This window comes from Stenella coeruleoalba (genome assembly GCF_951394435.1).
Source record: "Stenella coeruleoalba genome assembly, chromosome: 1".
NCBI classification, from domain to species: Eukaryota; Metazoa; Chordata; class Mammalia; order Artiodactyla; family Delphinidae; genus Stenella; species Stenella coeruleoalba.
Genome location: NC_137169.1, coordinates 33405810 through 33430010, shown reverse-complemented (window position 1 = coordinate 33430010; position 24201 = coordinate 33405810). Strand labels below are relative to the sequence as shown.

General features: G+C 48.6%; 1 pseudogene across 1 annotated transcript; it reads left to right on the top strand.

Moving 5' to 3' along the window:
- The first annotated feature begins 2679 nt into the window (after positions 1 to 2679).
- Positions 2680 to 4338, top strand: LOC307183248 (large ribosomal subunit protein uL4-like; annotated as a pseudogene). Its single transcript has one exon. The product of its transcript is annotated as a large ribosomal subunit protein uL4-like (transcript).
- Positions 4339 to 24201: the final 19863 nt, after the last annotated feature.

Below are 24201 nucleotides of genomic sequence, written 5' to 3'. Positions count from 1 at the left end.
AAGGCTCAGGTATTCCTGGGTTCCTAGAGCCCACACCACCTGGCACGGCTTAGATATGAGGCACGGTTTGATTTTAGAAACTGAAGATAACGGGAGGGGAGGGAGGAGGGCTCTGGGAGGAGCAATGTTTGGTAAACATGGCAGGTCGTTGGGTGCCCCAAGACTGGATGAGTCAGCCTGACCCTTGGCCTGAAGGACGGAAGGAAAAGCATCATTTGTCAATCTCCACCAGGTGCCAGCATCACCCATGCACTTGATCCCCACCACACACCTGGGAGGTAAGCAGTACTTTTATTCCCATTTTACAGATGCAGAAACTGACCCTCAGAGAAGATGAATCAGCAGCAGAGCTGGGACTCAAGCCCTCCTAACTCAGCACCTTCACCAGGCTCTCCCGTCATGTTCCATCTCTCCTTCTCAAGCCCCACCCACATTTCCAGCACTTAGCAGGAGTCCGTGGCTCTATCCCAGGGGCTTTGGAAAATGCCCTCAGGAGCAGCCCTTGATCAAAAAGGATAGGGGTGGTGGATAGATACCCCAGCTTCCTCACGCCATGGGTGGGGCGACCCTGAGACTGGTTCCACGCCGTCTCCCGGAGGTCCCCAGTGGGGCTGAGCCCCGCTTTCCACCTGCTGCTCATTAACTTGCCTGTGTTGGCTGCCCTTCCGGTCTTACTTCCACGTCCTTTATAGCTTCCTGGAATCACCTCAAAAATAAATCCATGCCCTCAAATCCTAGCTCAGGTCTTCTCCGAGGGCCCCAACCCAAGACTGAGGGGCAGCAGCCATGAGTCCCTAGGAAGCCAAGAGGACCTCGCTGCAAAGGGATCTCTGCCTCAGAGGCCCTGAGACACGTGCAGGGCCAGAAGCACCTCAGCACAAGTCTGGGGCCATGGGAGGAGCCCCGGCAGGCGGGAGGCCAGCCCAGCTGCAGCTCTAGCGCTGTGCACAGTGTCAGGTCGGGGTGCAGGGCTGCAGGTACACCGGGGTAAAGAGGACAGCAGGGTGTGAGTGCAGTAGCTGATGGGAGCAGCACTTATCTTAGTGCCCGAGACCACACCCGTACCTCCCTCCCTTCTGCAGAACTGGGCCAGGGACAACTATGTCCTGGCAGGTCCCAGGGCAGATCCCGGCTAGAAAACCCCAGGGCACCCCGCTGACCCTCTCCTGCTCAGCCCCTCTGGTCTGGGTCCTGGCAGAGCAGGGACGCTGCCTGGGGAAGGTCCTAGACAGGGATCTGAGCAACTCAGTGCCTCAGTTTCCCATTCATGAAATGGCACAGGGCCCTGGTGGGGCTGAGGAAGTGAATGAAGGCATCCCAGCATACCTCAGAGGGATCCTGTTCTCTGATTCTGCCAGGAAATTATCTGCACACAGAACATTAGATGTGGCACATCCTACACCCCTAAGCCTTTCAGAAGAGGGTATTACTTAATGCAGAGGAGTTAAATTCTAATGGTGGAAATTCAAGCATTGAGAAGACCTAGCTTGACTTTGTGGATTGGTCTTCCTTACACCCCTCAAACCACACCATGTCAACCCCCAGGCAGGCAGTGGAAAGAGCACAGGCTTTAGCGCCAGACAGACTTGGGCTCCAATCCTTGGTGACTCAGAAAAGCCCCTCAACCTCTCTGAGCTTCAGCTTCGTTGGCTGTGAAATGGGTTGACAATGCCCACTGACCCAGGTAAGCATCTTCTATCTCCTTTAGTCCTCAGTCTGGTGAAGAAGTAACTCTGATCCCCAGTTGATTCAGTACAGACCCAGAGAAGAGGAAGCAGGTGCTAAGGAGGCCAGCCCCTGCTCACGTGGGTCCACAGTGGTCCAGGACCTGCCTGCCCCCTGCCCAGGGGCCCCTGAGGCCTGGGCTGTGCCCTGTCCATTCCAGCATTCCCCTGCTTGGCCCAGCCCTGACCCGAGGCTCACCTACTGCCCGGTTCCTGCACCTGGCCCGTGGGGCAGCCAGGGCTGGGTCTTCAGTATCGGCGTTCCTCTGGGATAAATACCTTTGGCCTCAGGAATGCTGGGAGCTGGGCCAGCTGGGCCATGACCTTATCCTACTCCCCTGGGAAGCAGGTGCTAAGGAGGCCAGCCCCTGCTCACGTGGGTCCACAGTGGCCCAGGACCTGCCTGCCCCCTGCCCAGGGGCCCCTGAGGCCTGGGCTGTGTCCTGTCCATTCCAGCATTCCCCTGCTTGGCCCAGCCCTGACCCGAGGCTCACCTACTGCCCGGTTCCTGCACCTGGCCCGTGGGGCAGCCAGGGCTGGGTCTTTAGTATCCGCATTCCTCTGGGATAAATACCTTTGGCCTCAGGAATTCTGGGAGCTGGGCCAGCTGGGCCATGACCTTATCCTACTCCCCTGGGACGCTCTTAAAGCCTCACAGCACCTGGGCGAGGAAGGCATGGCCCAGCCACAGAGGGAAACTGAAGTCCACTGACTTCATCCAGAAACGGAAACCAGAGGCCTCCGTGGTTATCCTCAGTAAGGATCAGGACAGCAGAAGATGAAAAATGAAATCAAAGCAAGCAATGGACTGGCAATTCCGCTTCCGGGTATATACCCCCAAAGAAATGTCTAGAGATGTTCATCAGAAAATGTATACTACAGGGCTTCCCTGGTGGCGCAGTGGTTGAAAGTCTGCCTGCCAATGCAGGGGACACGGGTTCGAGCCCTTGTCCGGGAAGATCCCACATGCCGCGGAGCAGCTAGGCCCGTGAGCCACAGTTACTGAGCCTGTGCGTCTGGAGCCTGTGCTCCACAACGGGAGAGGCCGCGATAGTGAGAGGCCCGCGCACCGTGATGAAGAGTGGCCCCCACTTGCCGCAACTAGAGAAAGCCCTCGCACAGAAACGAAGACCCAACACAGCCATAAATAAATAAAATTTTAAAAAAAAAGATAAAAGTGTACAGGTTTTAATTAAATTAAAAAAAAAAGAAAGAAAATGTGTACTAGAGCATTCAGCTTTCCCTATGGGAGCCACCGGGTTGCGAGGCGCGTGGTCTTCGCCTCTCCCGGCCATGGCGTGTGCTCGTCCACTGATATCAGTGTACTCCAAAAAGGGGGAGCCATCTGACAAAAATGTCACTTTGCCTGCTGTGTTCAGGCCCATTCGACCAGATATTGTAAACTTTGTTCACACCAGCTTGTGTGAAAACAACAGACCACTCGATGCTATCCGTGAGTTAGCGGGTCATCAAACCAGTGCCGAGTCTTGGGGTACCGGCAGAGCTGTGGCTCAAATTCCCAGGGTTCGAGGTGGCGGGACTCACCGTTCTGGCCAGGATGGTTTTGCAAACATGTGTCTTGGAGGCTGCATGTTTGCGCCAACCAAGATCTGGCGACGTTGGCACCACAGAGTGAATACAATGCAGAAGCGATATGCCATCCGCTCTGCACTGGCTGCCTCGGCCTCACCAGCGCTGGTCATGTCTAGAGGTCATCATATAGGGGAAGTTCCTGAACTTCCTTTGGTAGCTGAAGATAAAGTTGAAGGCTACGAGAAGACCAAGGAGGCTGTTTTGCCTCTGAAGAAACTTAAGGCCTGGAATGATGTGAAAAAGGTCTACACCTCTCAGCCAATGAGAGCTGGCAAAGGGAAAATGAGAAACCGTTGCTGTACCCAGAGCAGGATACACTGCATCATCTGTCATGGGGACAGTGGTATCATCAAGGCCTTCAGAAACATCCCTGGAATTACTCTACTTAATATAAGCAAACTGAAGGTTTTGAAACTTGCTCCTGGTGGGCATGTGGGATGTTCCTGCATTTGGACTGAAAGTGCTTTCTGCAAGTTAGATGAGCTGTGCGGCACTTGGCGTAAAGCTGCCTCCCTCCAGACTAACTATTGATACAACCTCCCCATGCACAAGGTGCTCAGTACAGACCTTAGCAGAACCTTGAAAAGCCCAGAGATCCAAAGAGCCCTCTGAGCACCACGCAAGAAGATTCATCTCAGAGTCCTGAGGAAGAATCCACTGAAAAACCTGAGAATCATGTTGAAGCTAAACCCATATGCAAAGACCATGCGCCGGAACACCATTGTCCTCCAGGCCAAGAACCACAAAATCCAGATGCATAGGGCTGCAGCAGCACTAGAAGACAAATCAGATGAGAAGGAGGTTCCAGGCAAGAAGCCTGTGGTGGGAAAGAAAGGAAAGAAGGCTGTTGGCATTAAGAAGCAGAAGAAAAAAAAAAGAAAACAAAGAAGAAAAGAAAAAAAAAAGAAGCAGAAGAAGCGTTTGGCGGGAGAAAAGGCGGCAGTGACCAAGAAACCAACAGCTGAAAGGAAGCCCACAGAAAAGAAACCCCACCACAGAAGAAAAGAGGGCTGCTGCATAAACTTAAATTTGTTTATTTTGTAAAGGTCAAATCATTTTGGACAGCTAATTTTGAATAAAGACCTGATGAAAGAGACAGTGGAAAAAAAAAAAAATGCTTGGACTGCCCTGGTGGCGCAGTGGTTAAGAATCCACCTGCCCATGCAGGGGACACAGGGTCGAGCCCTGGTCTGGGAGGATCCCGCATGCCGCGGAGCAACTAAGCCCGTGCGCCACAACTACTGAGCCTGAGCTCTAGAGCCCACGAGCCACAACTACTGAAGCCCTTGCGCCTAAAGCCCATGCTCTGCAACAAGAGAAGCCACCACAATGAGAAGTTCGCACGCCGCAACTAGAGAAAGCCCAGGTGCAGCAACGAAGACCCAACGCAGGCAAAAATAAATAAAATAATAATTTTTAAAATGTTTATAGCAGCACTATTTATAATAGTCTCAAACTAGAAACTATGCAAAAGCCCAGCAACAGTAGAATGAATAAGTAAATTGAACTACAGCTAACAAAATAATATGGATGATCTCACAAACAAAATGTCTAAAACAAGACTCCATCCCATAAGATTCCATAGATAGAAACCTACAGTTTTAGTGGTGTTAGAAGTCAGCAAGGTGGTTTCCTTGGGCGGATGGGGTCAGGCAGTGACCGAAAGGGGACAGAAAGGGGACTTCTGGGGTAGCAGTAATGTTCCATTTCTTGATCAGGCTACAGTCTGCATGGGTGTTCTCAGTTTGTGAAAATTCCTCAAGTTGGGCATCTATGATCTGTACGCTTTTCCGTACAAATATTATGCTCTTGAACTTTATGTCGGAATCTTATGGTATGCCCTCTTCCGTGTCTGGTCTCTTTTGTGCAACATTTTGTTTTTGACGTTCATCCATGCTGCAACATGTAACAGGATTTCTTCTTTTTCAGTGCTGTGTAGTATTCTATTACCTGAATGGCCCGCAATGTGTTCCTCCATTCCACTGTTGATGGAAGTTGAGCTGTTTCCAGTCTGGAAGCTATTACAAATAGTGCTGCTTTGAACATTTTTTTTTTGCACCTGAGTTTTGATGAACGTATGTATGTATTTCTACTGGGGGTATACCTAGGGGTGGGACCGCTAGGTCATAGGATATACACATCTTCAGCTTTGTTCGACCCCGACAGTTTTCCAAAACGCTTTACAATTGCACACTTCCATCAGCTGTACATGACAGCTTCACGTCATCACTAGCACCAGCATGGTTGCGCCTTGTCTTTTAGCCATTACGGCAGGTGTGAAATAATTCGCATTTCCCTGCTGCCTAGTGAAGCTGAGCGCCTGTCCTAGTTTGGGTTCCCTAGGAGCTGACCCTGAGACAAGGATTGGAGAGCGAGTAGTTTCATTGGCAGGTTGTTCGCCTCCTAGGGCTGCCGTAACAAAATACCGTAGCCTGGGTGTCAAAACAACAGATATTTATTCTCTCACAGTTCTGGAGTCTGGAAGTCCAAGATCAAGGTGCCAGCAGGGTTTGTTTCCGGCAAGGTCTCCCTTCCTGCCTGGCAGATGGTCACCTTCTCACCGCATCCTCACATGGCCTCATGTGCGGAGAGGGAGAGAGATCTCTGGTGTTTCTTCCTCTTCCCATAAGGACACCAAGTCTACCACATTAGGGTCTCATGCTTATGACCTCATTTAACCTTAATCCTCTCCCTAAAGGCCTGATCTCCAAATACAGTCACATAGGAGGTTAGGGGGACACAATTCAGTCCATCACAGCAGGCGATCCTAGAAAAACTCAAAAGGGAGTGAAGAAGCGACAGAGGGGCAGGGAAGAGGCTCCGGAAGTGTGTGTCCACGAGCAGGTTACCACCTCGGGCATCTGGAGGTTAATCCCACAGGGAGACTCTGGGAAATCGCATAAACCACACCCCCGAGAATTATCCCACTCAGGGGACCAGGGAGCTGGGTTTTTATACACCGACGCCTGTCAGTCACTGGTTGAGGGCTATGTCAAGGCATGAGAGGGTGTCAGCTCCCTGCCATCTCCCAGGCTCACAGAAGCCCGGAGGCTCAGAGCTGTGGGCGCACACGCTACAGCACGTCTACTCACGCTAGTCACTGTCGAATTCTCACTTGTGTGAAGTGGTTACTCTTTTGAAGCTGGATTTTGAAGGATGTGTATTGATTGACCAGGGAGGAGAGGGCATTCTAGCAGAGGGGACAGCATAGACAAAGGCCTAGAGAAAGGGTTCGTATTGTCCAGCTCAGGCTATATAGGGAAGCGGAGGGGTATGAGACTGAGGCGGGGTCAGCAGAGACTCTACCATGAAGGTCGAATGAGAAGATGCGCCAGCCATATGTGTATCTGCTCGTACACCCAAGCTAGGCTGCGTCCCTAAGACCATCTCAAAATGCTGTCTTCCAGGGCCCCCGCAGTCCTCTGACGATGCACCACAAGCACACCCAAACCCCAGGATGCCTCCCATAGCCGGAGACACAGATGCAACTCCCAGCAGAGAGGCTGCAAGCCAGGGCCAGAGCAAAGACAAAGGGGCCAGCAGAGACCTAGGCCACAGCGCGGGAATCAGGAGAGTCAAGAGCTGACCCCAAGGTTGACCTTAACAAAGGACCTTGAGCTAAGGTACAGGGTCCTGAAACACTGATAAGGACCCACTTAGTACCTAGCCTTAGGCTACCTGAATTCAGAATGTGCTGCTCCTCTAAGGTCTTCTCATGGGTCAGAAAAGCTGTGTGTGTTTGCACTGTCTGTGGAGCCTGCATAAGGAAGGCAGAGGGTCAGGGAGAGGCTGGGCCCAGGGGTGTGGGCTTGGATGAGCACCCCCCAACCACTGTTTTGGCCTGAGGGGGACTGGGAAGTGGGAATCTAAGACAGGTCTGGGCAGGGTTTGACGCTCTGCAGTCAAAGTCTGCTTTGCTCTGCAAAGCTATCAGTTTGGAGTTCAGCCATATCCAGTTCTGTATCCAAATAACAAGCATCTTCTCTACAAAGGTGTAACCCTGACAGGGACCAGGCCTCGTGAACATCTGTCTGTCAGTCCAGCCTTTCTTTGGCAAGTTGCGTCTCCCCCACTAATCCTGCTCTGTCTGTGTGGCTCAAGTTGGGCAGCCCCCCCACACCCAGGCAGGGGGACTCGTGAACCACGCCTGGCCAGCCAGAGCCCCAGCCCCAGACACCATGACTGGATAAACGCATGACCCAAGCCAGGCCAATCGGAGTCTTCCTTGAGCCTTTGGTTAGAGCTTCCTGGAAACTCTCTCATCTTCTGAGATCATGAGCTGTAAAGAAGAGATTATAGCAGCTGGTGGACAACTTGCACCATGGAGAAAATCTGCCCAAGAAAAAAAAAAAAAAGGCAGGCAGTCCTAGCTGGGAGATGGAGAGAGAGACAGTCTTCATGGTGTCAGTTAAACACCTGGATGCAGCATGTCTGAAGTTCCTAGACTCCTCATTTGCATGAGCCAACACATTTCCTGCTGTGCTTATGGTTCATCAGGGTTTCTGCTGCTTGCAGTCTAAAATGTTCTGATTAAAATACTAGGTGAGAGCATAACCAAGCCCTTTCCGCACCTTCATTCCTCAGAGATATACAGAGATATGCAGGGAGTTTCTTTAAAGGGACTTTGCAATTGGCATGTTGCAATGAGGCAAAGATCCCTGTCCTGCTGCCCTTCTTTCCCAAGCGACAATTGACTAACTCATAGCAGAGTAAACACTGCCAGCAGTTTACGTTCAAGAGTTCAGAATGCTACTCTCACTGGAAGGGCCGAGTCCTGGTAAGCTGCCCTCCACCTGACTTCCCAGAGTGTTCTGGAAGGTGCATCTTTCTGACCAACAGTCAGAATTAATTACTTTTTCATTTGCTGAAATGTGGGGGTCAGAGCTATATAAATTTAGGAGAAAGGAAAGAAAATATTGCATTTTTGCAACTCCAGCTTGAATGGGCAATATTGCACTTTGCTGGACTTGATTTGTTTGTTAATTCAATGAAGCCCAATAATCCACCCAAATTTATTTAACCGGAGGGGGTTAGTTAAATAAATTATAATGCATGGATTTAAAAAGAAGTACGATAACTCCAAAATATACCATCATAAAAATATGTCTAATGTATGAAGTGTTAAATGCACTTTGCACAATCGCACCTCAATAAAGTGGTTTTTTAAAAAGCGATTTGCAGAGTAATATGTATAGCATATGCCCATTAATAAAAAAAATACCTGGCACTCCTATCTCTTGCAGAAGGCTTGTCATTTATACAATTAGATGGGGGGTGGGAAGGGAAGGAAAAAATAAGCTATTTGCAATTAAAAGTAACTCAGTTTCTTTGGAGGATTCAGTCCATGCAAACTTCCCCTTCACAAGAGGTCCCCCTCCCAAGATGAGGGTCTAAGAACTAGAAGCTTGGGTGTTCTCAAGGCATCAGGGAAGGGCCCCTCCTTGGCCTCATGTTTCTCTTGTCAGAATGTCTTCTCCTGTTTGTTATGAGCCTTGGTTTCCATCCCAGCTGCCATTACCTGTGCAGCAGGCAGAGCCCAGGGCCGGTTTTGACTTGGTAAAGACTGTGGAGACTCCAGAAGAGGGGGGCTGATCAGAACCCCTGCAGTCTGGCTGGGACTTCCGGGACATTGTGACCCTGTCCAGGGTCCTGACTGGCAAGTGACCCACCACAACCCTGAGTGACCTTCTGTGGGCTTCTGTGTCCTCCCATTGTTGGGGTACTGGGACATTGAGGTATCCCTTCCACATCACGCAGAAGACAAGCGTGACTAGGGGCACTATCCCTGGTCTTCCCTCTGCCTGCACTCTTAGTAATGGGTTGGATGCTGACCCCCCAAAAGACACGTCCACATCCTAACCCCCGGAACTTGCAAATGTGATTTGGCAAAAGCGGCTTTGCAGATATAATTAAGTTGAGGGTCTCAAGATGAGATCATCCCGAATTATCTAGGTGGGCCCTAAATCCAATGACAAGTGCCCTTTAAAGAGAAAGTCATAGGGAGGTCTGACGCAGAAGAGGATTCAGAAACGGAGGAGAAGGACATGAGAAGAAAGAGGCGAAGACTGGTGGAGTGATGGGGTCACAAGAAATGCCAACAACCACTAGAAACCAGAAGACGCAAGGGACACACTGTCCCCTAGAGCCTTCAGAGGGAGCACAGCCCTGCCAATACCATGATTTCAGACTTTTGGCCTCCCGAACTGTGAAAGAATAAATTTCCGTTGTTTTAAACCACTTGTTATGGCAGCCCAAGAAACCAATACACATTTCCTGCTGCCCTTTCTATTCTACTGTGGGCGTGGACCAAACTTCCCTCCAGATAGCATCTACAGAGTTCTAGAAGTGGGCAGAAGTCCCACTCTGGGGTTCTATCTTTTCCACAACCTCTCCCAGGCTGGGGCTCAGAGGGAAGGGTGGGGCACAGTATCCCTCAGGCAGCCTCTTCGCATCACTCTTTCCTCCTCCAAATCTGTTTATCCAACTCTCTAGTGGCTCCTCTGAGAAATGGAAGCACTGCCCACATCCTCCCAAGGTGGGCAGCGTTTCCCCTGCATTGCACCCTAAATTATTTCTACCTGTGCCTTAGAGTATAAAACTCCATGTTCAGTCCTCTAACTTTGCTCTTGACAAAGTTCTGGGAGCAGGGAACTCGGCTTTCTCTCTCTTATAGTAGGTGGTGCTGATTCTCTACCTATCTTCTGTTTCCCTGCTCCTCCTCTTAAAAACACCCTGGTTTTCATTTCTGGAGTCTGTCTTACCCTCACGCCACCCACATGCTTCTGGGGAAACTGACTCCAACCTCAGTTCCAGGGGCAGCTCTAACTGGTGTCATGGAATCCCATCCCACTTGATCCAGAAACTCAGGCCTAAATGCCAGTGCAGGGTGCACTTCTGGCCACAGGAACAGACATGTGACCTTAGCCAAGATGAAAGTGCTGGGAGCTTCTGTAAAAGGTGTTTCCTTGCTCTTAAGAAAGAACCACCAGAAGGGATGTGCTCTCCTTTCCCTTAAGTGTCCTGGTGGTGAATGTGTGGGCCAGACATCTGGCAACTCTGAGGGAAACTAACCCATGGATGAAGCCATCAGACAGAGGAGGGCATAGTCAATGGACTGCAGAAAGATGGGCCAGAGTTGCCGGATCAAGCCAGCCCTGAAGCCCACCCTATCTCTGGAATCTGGTTACCTGAGCCAGTACATCTCATTGTTGAAGCCAGTGTATGTTAGACTTACTATTACCTGCAGCCCAAAGCATCTTAACCAATATGTCACTTACCAAAGCCGGTTTTTAAGACTATTGTCTTATTATGGACTTTGAGATCTTCTTTTGGGAGTCAAAGCTAACTGAGCATTGTTCTTTATTCCTCTTATATTACTGTTCTAGCAATTTGAATCCTCCCTGAGGCAAATGGATGCCTCCAGCACAAGGAAGCATGAGAAAAAATACACATTACTATATTGCAAAGAAATTATCCACGTTACCCTAACATTCGCACAAAAATCTGGGGGAAGAACTTCTAAACTGTTAGCAGTAGTCACCTCTGGTGAAGAGAACTTGGGGGAAATGGATGTCCCTTTCTAGTTTGGTATTACTGTAACATTTGCATGTTTAGTGTAAGCATAAATTATATTTGTAATTTAAAATCCTGAGGATTAAAAAGTCATTCAAGGCATCCAGAATTCCCCAGGTGCCTGTTACGGCTCAGCTGTCAGTTTTGCGGGAAGTTTATTTGCAGGACAAAGCAATGACTCAAGAAGAATAGTAACAATATTTCTTTAAAATATAGCTTTTTGTTTTCGACAGCTTACACTGGCCTGATCTAGCTGCATGAATACTCCCCGCCACAGGAAACCCTCACCAAATCTTTGCCAAATAGTAGCTGGCAGGACTCCAGTGTCTTCTGGGGTCAGGAGAGGGGCTGCAGCTCTGAGTCGTCCAAGGCCTGGCCCCTCTCTCCCTTCCATCCCGGAGTCTCAGGGCATGAAGCACATGCACCTTTCTGAACTCTGAAGGTCCTCCTTGCAAACTCCCAGGACAGGCCCATGCTCCTCCTGCAGGAAGGATGCCGCATCCTCCTTGGACAGAGCTGAGGACCTTCAACATCTCCGGAGAGGTCTCCAGGCTCTGGGGACCAGAGGCCACAGCCCAGACCCCAGTGCCCCTGGAGCACCCTGATCTGCCTCAGGGTCCCCATCATTCCCTAAGGGTCCTCTTCTAAGCTTAGTCCTAATGCAGCGTTCAAGCCCAACGCGCGGGTCTCTGGCATTCCCCCAGGCTGGTGGAGGCAGGAGCCCCAGGGTGAATGGAAGGAGCCTCTGCCCCCCAGGAGAAACCCCAGGGCTGACCCCATACCCACCAGTAAGGGCCGGAGAGGCTGGGCTCTGGGCTCAAAGCTTGGGGAGAAGGGGAAGAAAGATGAAAGAGCTCAAGAAGAGACAGTTTTCCAGCACCTGCTCACCCTTGCCCGCCACCCTCTCTTCCCTGGACCTCGTCCCAGGACTCTGTCCCTCTCTAGAGCCTCTGGCTCCAGGATCAGAAAAAGCCTCAGTGCGGGCCCCAATTCTAGAATCTCAATTCTCAGAAAGGCTGCCACCCCTGCCTGGGAGTGGGGTGGGTCTGGATTTCCCCCATGCTCATCTCTTCCGTGAAGGGCTGGGCACCTGCTGGAAGACATCCTGTTCCCCATGGGTACCCAGACCCCTCCAGAAGCCCTGAACTTCCTCGTCCACCTCTGACCCCTGCCTGGATGGGCAGCAGCTACCCCTGAGTCTCTTGCCCAGTCTGACCCCTTTGTGGCTTCCTGGTCCCCAGGGAGCCACATGTACCAGGCCCTGTGCTGGGCATCACGTTCAGAGATGAAGGCGGGTCCCTGCTGCAGGGCAGCAAGGGGGCAACGGGTGGACGGATGCCCACATGAAAGCATCCACTGTGGCTGCCATAGTTTGCACAGCTGCTCAGCCCAATGCAGGGTGTGGACGTGATGCTGAATGGACGCCAGCCCCTTCCTCGACAAGCAGGTCAAGTTCCCAGCAGCGATCTGCGTGGACACCCTCGCCAGATGCAGCATCTCTCGCAAGTGCTGCCTCCTCAGGAAGGTCCACCCTGAGCACACGAGTTAACAAGTATCCCCTGCTCCACTGTTCTTTAAAGCACGTATCCTATCGCCATCTAGCATTACATGCTCGGTTTGCTTTTTCCCACACTGGAACGTAAGCTCTTTGAGGGCGGGTGTCTGTGTCGTTCTTCCAGCCCCAGCCCCTGGGATGCTGCCTGTGCACTGACTATGTATTTGTGGATTCAGTATATCTGCATGAAGGGTGGGGTTGAACACAATTCTTGTCCCTCCCTCTGCCTCATCAGTCACCTAGCCAAGCAGTCCCCAAGTCCTGTAGAAAGTGTCTCTCCCCCTGTTCTGTCGTCTCTCTTCCTCCCCCTCCCCAAACTCTAAGCCCAGCCTCACCAGCCCTTACTCGGTATTTCTTAATCTCCAAGGCCCGGTTCAAATGTCACCTCCTCTGTGAAGCCAGCTCAGATGCATCTGCGGGCACGTTGCATAGTACGTGATCATGGCCCCTTTTACTCCACACCGCAGTCATTTGTTTATAAGTCTGTGCCTCCCGCCCCCTCGCCCTCCCTCCCCGCCACTGCCGAATAGAGGATCTTCAGAGCTGGGCTGGGGCCCAAGTCTCTGTGTGCGTCTAGGGCTTCTGCAGAGGGCAGGACTGGGTATAATATCAGAGCTCAGGAACTGTCTGTTGGATGAATAAAGGGCTGAGTGGAGAAATGAATGGATGAGCTCCCCGTTAGTGAGGGGTACGTGAAGGCGCAGGCAGATGCATGAATGAGCGAGTGAAGAAGTTACTGAGTGAATGAGTCAGTGACTGAGGGGTGGCGCGGAGGGAAGGGTGAACGAGCCTGCGAAGGAGGGAGAGCCATGAGGGTTCCCAGCCTTCTCCAGCAGCCCTGGCAGCAGCCAGCCCCCACTACCCCTGGGCCTGAGATCTGTGCCAGCCAGACCTCCGATGCCTCCTCCCAGAACCAGCTCCCATCAGCGCTGCTCAGCACACGCTCCCGACGCTGGCCAGACGCTGCACCGGGCCGTGAATCAAACAGGGCCCTGCCCCGGGGCTCCCGGGACCGGGGGCGGGGCAGACAGCCTCATAAATAAACTCGATGCCATGCTGGGCAGACTTGTGTTTCAGCAGAGAAGTGAACTCAGGGTTGGCTCCGGAGCCTGGGGCAGGCAGGGCAGAGCCTGATGGAGGGGTCTGGGAGAGCCTCAGGAAGAGGGACCTCAGAGATGGGCCTGGTGGAAAAAGGGCACCAGGAACAGGAGGGACCAGCTCTTGCCGGTTACTCTACTGGAACGCCCACACCAACCCTGCAAAGTGGACGTTGCTTTCCCCATCCCTGGATGAGGCCTCAAAGTTCAGAGTGTGAAGGATTGGCTGAGGGCACACAGCCAGTGGTGGGCCCAGGTACTAGCGTTGCTCCCAGGCCTGTTCACAGCCCCGTCCCAGGTAGGAACAGGTGCTCTGTTCTACAAGAAAGGAAGCTAAGGCTCAGAGAGGGCAAGTGACATAACACCACACAACTGATAAGCAGAGAACTGGAGTTTGACCTCAGGCACTGGGACTCCAAGCTCTGGGACCACTTCCCCACACTGCCACCTACTGACTGGGAAACTACGGATGAGTCATTTAACCTCTCCAAGCTTCCTGAGCTCCTCATCTGTAAAATGGGGTTAAGATTGTTGCATATGATGGTTGGAGGGAGGATTAAATAAGTGTCTGGTCAAAAGGAGTGTCACCACGTAAGCAATGATAACAGTAATAAAAATGACAATACCAGTAATACTACTACTATTAATACTTTATACCAATGGGACAGCATTATGTTGAGAAAGGAAAACTTGCCTGGAAGTTAGAAGGACTGGCTGCAAATCCCAGCTAGGACACATTCCTCTCCTCTCTGGGCCTCAGCTTCTCCACCTATAAAATGTGGGGAAGGGAAGACTTGAAGATGTTTCCTGACCTGGTGGTCTCTGAGTCCGGGCACCCTGTTGTCTTTTCTTTCTCTTTTTTTTTTTTAATATCTTTATTGGAGTATAATTGCCTTACACTGTTGTGTTAGTTTCTGCTGTATAACAAAGTGAATCAACTATACGTATATATATATCCCCATATCCCCTCCCTATCCCACCCCTCTAGGTGGTCACAAACCGCCTATCTGATCTCCCTGTGCTATGCGGCTACTTCCCACTAGCTATCTATTTTACGTTTGGTAGTGTATATATGTCCATGCCACTCTCTCACTTTGTCCCAGCTTACCCTTCCCCCTCCCCATATCCTCAAGTCCATTCTCTAGTTGGTCTGCGTCTTTATTCCTGTCTTGCCCCTAGGTTCTTCATGACCATTTTTTTTTTTTTTTAGATTCCATATATATGTGTTAGCATACGGTATTTGTTTTTCTCTTTCTGACTTACTTCACTCTGTATGACAGTCTCTAGGTCCATCCACCTCACTACAAATAACTCAATTTTGTTTCTTTTTATGGCTGAGTAATATTCCATTGGATATATGTGCCACATCTTCTTTATACACTCATCTGTCGATGGACACTTAGGTGGCTTCCATGTCCTGGCTATTGTAAACAGTGCTGCAATGAACATTGTGGTACGTGACTCTTTTTGAATTATGGTTTTCTCAGGGTATATGCCCAGTAGTGGGATTGCTGGGTCGTATGGTAGTTCTATTTTTACCTTTTTAAGGAACCTCCATACTGTTCTCCATAGTGGATGTATCAATTTACATTCCCACCAACAGTGCAAGAGGGTTCCCTTTTCTCCACACCCTCTCCAGCATTTATTGTTTGTAGAGTTTTTTGTTTTTGTTTTTGTGTTTTTTTTTTTGTGGTACACGGGCCTCTCACTGTCGTGGCCTCTCCCGTTGCGGGGCACAGGCTCCGGACACGCAGGCTAAGTGTCCATGGCTCATGGGCCCAGCCGCTCCGCAGCATGTGGGATCTTCCCGGACCGGGGTACGAACCCGTGTCCCCTGCATCGGTAGGCAGACTCTCAACCACTGCGCCACCAGGGAAGCCCCCTGTTTGTAGAGTTTTTGATGATGGCCATTCTGACTGGTGCGAGGTGATACCTCATTGTAGTTTTGATTTGCATTTCTCTAATAATTAGTGATGTTGAGCATTCTTTCATGTGTTTGTTGGCCATCTGTATGTCTTCTTTGGAGAAATGTCTATTTAGGTCTTCTGCCCATTTTTGGATTGGGTTGTTCGTTTTTTTGATATTGAGCAGCATGAACTGCTTGTATATTTTGGAGATTAATCCTTTGTCAGTTGCTTCATTTACAAATATTTTCTCCCATTCTGAGGGTTGTCTTTTCGTATTGTTTATGGTTTCCTTTGCTGTGAAAAAGCTTTTAAGTTTCATTAGGTCCCATTTGTTTATTTTTGTTTTTATTTCCTTTCTCTAGGAGGTAGGTCAAAAAGGATCTTGCTGTGATTTATCTCATAGAGTGTTCTGCCTATGTTTTCCTCTAAGAGTTTTATAATGTCTGGCCTTACATTTAGGTCTTTAATCCATTTTGAGTTTATTTTTGTGTATGGTGTTAGGGAGTGTTCTAGTTTCATTCTTTTACGTGTAGCTGTCCATTTTTCCCAGCACCACTTATTGAAGAGGCTGTCTTTTCTCCATTGTATAGTCATGCCTCCTTTATCAAAGATAAGGTGACCATATGTGTGTGGGTTTATCTCTGGGCTTTCTATCCTGTTCTGTTGATCTATATTTCTGTTTTTGTGCCAGTACCATACTGTCTTGATTACTGTAGCTTTGTAGTATACTCTGAAGTCAGGGAGCCTGATTCCTCCAACTCCGTTTTTATTTCTCAAAATTGCTTGCTATTTGGGGTTTTTTGTGTTTCCATACAAATTGTGAAATTTTTGTTCTAGTTCTGTGAAAAATGCCATTGGTAGTTTGATGGGGATTGCATGGAATCTGTAGATTGCTTTGGGTAGTACAGTCATTTTCACAATATTGATTCTTCCAATCCAAGAACATGGTATATCTCTCCATCTGTTTGTATCATCTTTAACTTCTTCCATCAGTGTCTTATAGTTTTCTGCATACAGGTCTTTTGTCTCTTTAGGTAGGTTTATTCCTAGGTATTTTATTCTTTTTGTTGCAGTGGTAAATGGGAGTGTTTCCTTAATTTCTCTTTCAGATTTTTCATCATTGGTGTATAGGAATGCCAGAGATTTCTGTGCATTAATTTTGTATCCTACTACTTTACCAAATTCATTGATTAGCTCTAGTAGTTTTCTGGTAGCATCTGTAGGATTCTCTATAGTATCTTGTCATCTGCAAACAGTGACAGCTTTACTTCTTCTTTTCCAGTTTGTATTCCTTTTATTTCTTTTTTTCCCTGATTGCTGTGGCTAAAGCTTCCAAAACTATGTTGAATAATAGCAGTGAGGCTGGGCAACCTTGTCTTTTTCCTGATCTTCGTGGAAATGGTTTCAGTTTTTCACTATGGAGAATGATGTTGGCTGTGGGTTTGTCATACATGGCCCTTATTATGTTGAGGTAAGTTTCCTCTATGCCTACTTTCTGGAGGGTTTTTATCATAAATGGTGTTGAATTTTGTTGAAAGCTTTTTCTGCATCTATTGAGATTATTATATGGTTTTTATCCTTCAATTTGTTAATATGGTGTATCACATTGATTTGTGTATATTGAAGAATCCTTGCATTCCTGGGATAAACCCCACTTGATCATTCTGTATGATTCTTTTAATGTGTTGTTGGATTCTGTTTGCTACTATTTTGTTGAGAACTTTTGCATCTATATTCATCAGTGATATTGGCCTGTAGTTTTCTTTTTTTGTGACATCTTTGTCTGGTTTTGGTATCAGGGTGATGGTGGCCTTGTAGAATGAGTTTGGGAAGTGTTCCTCCCTCTGCTATATTTTCTAAGAGTTTGAGAAGGATAGGTGTTAACTCTTCCCTAAATGTTTGATAGAACTCGCCTGTGAAGCCATCTGGTCCTGGACTTTTGTTTTTTGAAAGATTTTTAATCACAGTTTCAATTTCAGTGCTTGTGATTGGTCTGTTTATATTTTCTATTTCTTCCTGGTTCAGTCTTAGAAGGTTGTGCTTTTCTAAGATTTGTCCATTTCTTCCAGGTTGTCCATTTTATTGGCATATAGTTGCTTGTAGTAATCTCTCATGATCCTTTGTATTTCTGCAGTGTCAGTTTTTACTTCTCCTTTTTCATTGCTAATTCTATTGATTTGAGTCTTCTCCCTTTTTTTCTTGATGAGTCTGGCTAAAGGTTTATCAATTTTGTTTATCTTCTCAAAAAAACACTTTTAGTTTTGTTGATCTTTGCTATCATTTCATCATTTCTTTTTCATTTATTTTTGATCTGATCTTTATGATTTCTTTCCTTCTGCTAACTTTGGGGTTTTTTTTGTTCTTCTCTCTCTAATTGCTTTAGCTGTAAGATTAGGTTGTTTATTTGGGATTTTTCTTGTTTCTTGAGGTAGGATTGTATTGCTATAAAATTCCCTCTCAGAACTGCTTTTGCTGCATCCCATAGGTTGTGGGTCGTTGTGTTTTCATTGTCATTTGTTTCTAGGTATTTTTTGATTTCCTCTTTGATTTCTTCAGTGATCTCTTGGCTATTTAGTAGTGTATTGTTTAGCCTCCATGTGTTTGTGTTTTTTACAGTTTTTTTTTTTCCTGTAACTGATATCTAGTCTCATAGCATTGTGGTCATAAAAGATACTTGATACAATTTCAATTTTCTTAAATTTACCAAGGCTTGATTTGTGACCCAAGATACGATCTATCCTGGAGAATGTTCCATGAGCACTTGAGAAGAAAGTGTATTCTGTTGTTTTTGGATGGAATGTCCTATAAATATCAAATAAGTCTATCTTATCTAATGTGTCATTTAAAGCTTGTGTTTGCTTATTTATTTTCATTTTGGATGCTCTGTCCATTGGTAAAAGTGGGGTGTTAAAGTCCCCTACTATGATTGTGTTACTGTCGATTTCCCCTTTTATGGCTGTTAGCATTTGTCGTATGTACTGAGGTGCTCCTATGTTGGGTGCATAAATATTTACAATTGTTATATCTTCTTGGATTGATCCCTTGATCATTATGTAGTGTCCTTCTTTGTCTCTTGTAATAGTCTTTATTTTAAAGTCTATTTTTTGTGATATGAGAATTGCTACTCCAGCTTTCTTCTGATTTCCATTTTCATGGAATATCTTTTTCCATCCCCTCACTTTCAGTCTGTATGTGTCCCTAGGTCTGAAGTGGGTCTCTTGTAGACAGCATATATATGGGTCTTGTTTTTGTATCCATTCAGCCAGTCTATGTCTTTTAGTTGGAGCATTTAATCCACTTACATTTAAGGTAATTATCATTATGTATGTTCCTATTACCATTTTCTTAGTTGTTTTAGGTTTGTTTTTGTAGGTCTTTTCCTTCTCTTGCGTTTCCTGCCTAGAGAAGTTCCTTTAGCATTTGTTGTGGAGCTGGTTTGGTGGTGCTGAATTCTCTTAGCTTTTGCTTGTCTGTAAAGGTTTTAATTTCTCCGTCGAATTGAAATGAGACCCTTGTTAGGTAGAGTAATCCTGGTTGTAGGTTTTTCCCTTTCAACACTTTAAATATGTCTTGCCACTCCCTCTGGCTTGCAGAGTTTCTGCTGAAAGATCAGCTGTTAACTTTATGGGGATTCCCTTGTATGTTAATTGTTGTTTTTCCCTTGCTGCTTTTAATATTTTTCTTTGTATTTAATTTTTGATAGCTTGATTAATATGTTTCTTGGTGTTTTTCTCCTTGGATTTTTCCTGTATGTCACTCTCTGTGCTTCCTGGACTTGATTGACTATTCCCTTTCCCATATTAGGGAAGTTTTCAACTATAATCTCTTCAAATATTTTCTCAGTCCCTTTTTTTTCTCTTCTTCTTCTGGGATCCCTATAATTTGAATGTTGGTGCATTTAATGTTGTCCCAGAGGTCTCTGAGACTGTCCTCAATTCTTTTCATTCTTTTTTCTTTATTCTACTCTGCAGTAGTTATTTCCTCTATTTTATCTTCCAGTTACTTCTCTGTTCTTCTGCCTCAATTTTTCTGCTATTGATTCCTTCTAGAGAATTTTTAATTTCATTTATTGTGTTGTTCATCATTGTTTGTTTGCTCTTTAGTTCTTCTAGGCCCTTGTTAAATATTTCTTGTATTTTCTCCGTTCTATTTCTATGATTTTGGATCATCTTTACTATCAGTATTCTGAATCCTTTTTCAGGTAGATGGTCTATTTCCTCTTCATTTGTTAGGTCTGGTGGGGTTTTACCTTGCTCCTTCCTCTGCTGTGTGATTCTCTGTCATCTCATTTTGCTTATCTTACTGTGTTTGGGGTCTCCTTTTCGCAGGCTGCAGATTCGTAGTTCCCATTGCTTTTGGTGTCTGTCCCCAGTGGGTAAGGTTGGTTCAGTGGGTTGTGTAGGCTTCCTGGTGGAGGGGACTGGTGCCTGTGTTCTGGTGGATGAGGCTGGATCTTGTCTTTCTGGTGGCCAGGTCCATGTCTAGTGGTGTGTTTTGGGGTGTCTGTGAACTTATTATGATTTTAGGCAGCCTCTCTGATAATGGGTGGGGTTGTGTTCCTGTCCTGCTAGTTGTTTGGCATGGGGTGTCCAGCACTGGAGCTTGCTGGTCGTTGAGTGGAGCTGGGTCTTAACGTTGAGATGGAGACCTCTGGGAGAGCTCTCGCCGATTGATATTATGTGGGGGCCGGGAGGTCTCTGGTGCTCCAGTGTCCTGAACTCGGCTCTCCCACCTCAGAGGCTCAGGCCTAACACCCAGCCGGAGTACAGTACCCTTTTGGGAAGTCTGAGGTCTTCTGCCAGTGTTCAGTAGGTGTTCTGTAGGAGTTGTTCCACATGTAGGTGTATTTTTGATGTATTTGTGGGGAGGAGGGTGATCTCCACGTCTTACTCCTCCGCCATCTTGAAGGTCCTCAACCCTGTTGTCTTAGGTTTGCCCTGTGCATGAAGTAACTTTGGGCTCTGCCTGCTGGTCCCTCATCACACAGTGGTGTGAGGGAACGCAGTGGGTTTTGGCCTGAAGACACATGCACTGGAGGAGGACAAGAGGCCCTTGGATAGGGAAATAGATGTTAAGCCGGGAGGACCCAACACGCTGTCCCTCCCACACAGCCCCGGCTCCTGGCCTAGGGGTCACTCAGATATTGTCTGCTCTGGGTCCCTCATAACTCAGCATATGGGGCGTGCCTCTGCCCCTTGGCCTCAATCTCTCCGCTCCCTGCCAGCCCCCCGAGGAGATGCTAAATCTTGGTGAAGAGAAAGCAGAAGAAGGCAAGGAAAGAAAACCTGGAGGGCCAGGAGAAGAGCCAGAAAACACTCTGGGCAGGAGGGTGAAGAGCATGGTCTTACAGGAAGGTGGGGGCGGGGATGAGAGCGAGGCTTGGGGCAGGGTGAGGTGGGGAGGAAAAGAAGCCATGTGAGGGGATCGGAGGTCTCTGTGACATTTTTTGGAGGCCCAGGCTGAAGGCAGAATCCCCTTTACTAACATTGGTGGCCTTTGGGTGGCCCCTCATTGTGTCCAGTGATGCTGGGGGCCAGGCCTTTCACACAGGTTACACCAGCCCTGAGGGTGGGCCTGCTTCAGTGGCCCCAGCCCCACAGGTGGCTACACAGGAGGGCTGAGGGATGTTTGCGGAATAAAGGACTTGGTTCAATCTCCCAAAGGCTCTGAGTGGAAAAGAATGTAAACATCATCCAGTCCACCTTTCCTCACCTGCCCCTCGCCACGGGAGGGAGGACTTGCTCGGGGTCCCACAGTGAATGATGTCAGGGCCAGAACTGGAACCCAGTGTGCAGTGTCTCAGGCCTCTTTCCAGCGCGGCAGTGGAGGGTCCCTCCGCCCTGAGTGGTGGCAGGAGGAGCCCCTGTCTCTGGGTCTGGTTTTATAACCAGCCACGAGACCGGGCTCGGGGCCTATGGCTCAGCTGCCAACCTCCCCAGGTTGGAAGAGCATTAAATGGGGCCTCAATGATGCTCATCTTTGACGCCTGTGTAGGTGAGGGTGGTGGCAGGGAGCACACTGATGTGGCATGTGGGGGGCTCCAGGGAACCTGAGCCCAAGACAAGCCTCCACTGAGGTCTGAGTGACCCCAGGCCCTGCAGGGCCAGTGGCAGGGAGGCAGGCAGCATCCCTGGAACTGAGGCCTGGTGGCAGAAAGAGGAGAGGCCAGGTGACCCCCCAAGATACCCCAGAGGCAGTCGTCACTGAGAGACACAGGGAGGCCAGGCCAGCTGCATGTTAAGAGCTTTTACAAGCTTCCAGCTACAGTCAAAGGCAGGAGGCCTGGCCTGGGAGGCCAGGCCAGCTGCATGTTAAGAGCTTTTACAAGCTTCCAGCTACACTCAAAGGCAGGAGACCAGCTTGTAAACAGACAACAAAATCTCACACCCGCACACATGTCCTAACCCATCTCTCCAATGGGCTCAGAGCCGGAGCTGGCCTGCTCAAACTCCCCACCCCTTTCCAAGGATGGGCAACTCAGCCTTGGGTCTGCAGAGGCCAGTCCTTCTGTTCCTTCCCCATCCAAACTCATCAACAAAACCCCTCTGGGTTTATTGCCTGCCCTCCTTCCTTGCTGGACTCCAGGAAGGGTTTTGCTGACCCTTCCTCCCAAACCTTCCATGGCTCCCCATGTCTACAAGGTGCCATTCAGACCCCTCAACTTGACCCCTCAACATCTCCATGATCTGGTCTCTGACGTCAATCCCCACTGCTCCCCTCTGCCTTAGAAACAACTCTCAGTCTTGTGGTGCTCTCCCCATGCGAACTGCTCATTTCAATCTGGATTTGGTCTGTCAAGCCCAGTTTGGTCCTTGCCCTTAGCTTTGTGGTCAGAGGAGGGATCCCAGCTAGTGGGCATGCTTTTCCTGTGAATGGCAGGTGGCCCATGTGTCTGCCCCAATCAGTAGAGCCATGGTATAGGGGAATCCCAACCCTACCATTTCCTGGAATTGTGACCTTGGGGAAGTGAGCCTTGATTTTCTCATCTGTAAAATGGGAATGGTGATCCCTCCACAGGATTCAAAGTTCTGGGCACAGTGTAGATCACAGAGATGGCTCTCAAGACACTTTAGCTATTATTATCAAGATCAGTGTTGTTATTACTTCACGCAGTCGCATGCGGCAAACATACTAAGCAGCAGGCCACCAGCAGGTAGCAAGGCTGTCAAACCGCTTCACCTGAAAATATTAGGAACACTCGCCTCCAGCTCAGCTTAAACATGGGAAGCTGAGGCCCAGGGGCCCAAAGCCAGTGAACAGCACAGAGCCAGACCAGAAGCCACATCTCCTGTTTTCCGAGCCAGAACTCTTCCCCTACAAGCTGCCACTGCTAAGAGCCAAGTTCAGACACCAAACTTTAATTATGATTAAAGTCTCAATGTATAGACAGAAAACCTTAGCTGCATGTAAGAATCTTTATTATTTATTCTCACTTTTAACGTCCCCCCTTTAATACTCCTATGCACCTTCAGAGAACTCCCCTCCCTCCTCCTCCTGCGCAAAGCTCACTCCTCCAGCTGCTCTTTCTTCCCCCACCTCCTTTCCCTCTCCATCCCTGGGGAGGCCTTTCTCTGACCTTCCCTGGTAGAGCCAAAGGGCAAACGCTGGCTTGCTTTTTTGCTACTCAGCTAAAAAGCTGAATTCCTTTTCTCCCAGGGCACTCCTGGATTTAGTTATTGTTGTTCTTAGCCTCAAGGGTCTCCTCTGTAAAAGAAAACCGGAACCTCCCTCTCTCCAGCCTTTATCCACTTCTGTTCCTCCCATCTTGCTCGGTGCTTTGTGACCACCTAGAGGGGTGGGATAGGGAGGGTGGGAGGGAGGGACGCAAAAGGGAAGAGATATGGGAACAAATGTATACGTATAACTGATTCACTTTGTTGTAAAGCAGAAACTAACACACCATTGTAAAGCAATTATACTCCAATAAAGATGTAAAAAAAAAAAAAACAAAAAACAAAAAAACAATCAATGAGCAGAAAAAGCATACCTTCTTCTCCAGCCCTGTTCCTTGGTGGCAACCTGTTCTTCCCAGGTTCCATCTCCTTGGCTTCCTCTCCCACTCCCCAGCCCATAGGGCTGTCTCCGCTGCCTCTCCACCCTCTGCCCAGACTCCTCCTGTTCAAGTCCACGGTGACTCCACTTCCCCAGATCCGCTGGGCTCTGAGTAGCCTTCAAGCTGCCTGATCTGTCTGCGTCAGTTTCCCCTCTGAGCACTCTCTCCCGGGGGCTGTCTGACACTGTCTCCTCACGACTCTGCCCATAATTTCTCAGTCCCCATGTGTCAGCTCTTCCTCTGTCCAAACCATGACATTCTGTCTTGGGCCCTCTTCTCCTCCCAGGTTCCTTCACTTGGCATTCCTACAGGTTGAATTTCCATCTCTAGGCAGCGATTCCTAGAGCCCCATCTCCAACCCAAACCTGTTTCCTGAGCCCCAGGCCTGGACACCCTACTGCCTCCTCTGGGTGTCTCTAAGGCAACTCCAACCGAGCGCATCTAGAACCATCTCGTGATTCTCTTTTGTGAAACCTGCTTCCCCTCCCGAGCCCCCATCTCTATATACAGCCCCACCATCCACCCTGTTTTTCAGGTGGAACACCTGGGAGTCACTGGTCCTTCCTCTTTCTCACTCCCACACCCAGTCTGTCACCATGTCCTGCTGAGTCCACCTCCCAAATGCCTGTGCAGTCCATCCAGGCCTCCTGATTCCATGACCGCAACCTCAGTCCAGACTTCCCACCTCTCCCCTGGTCTT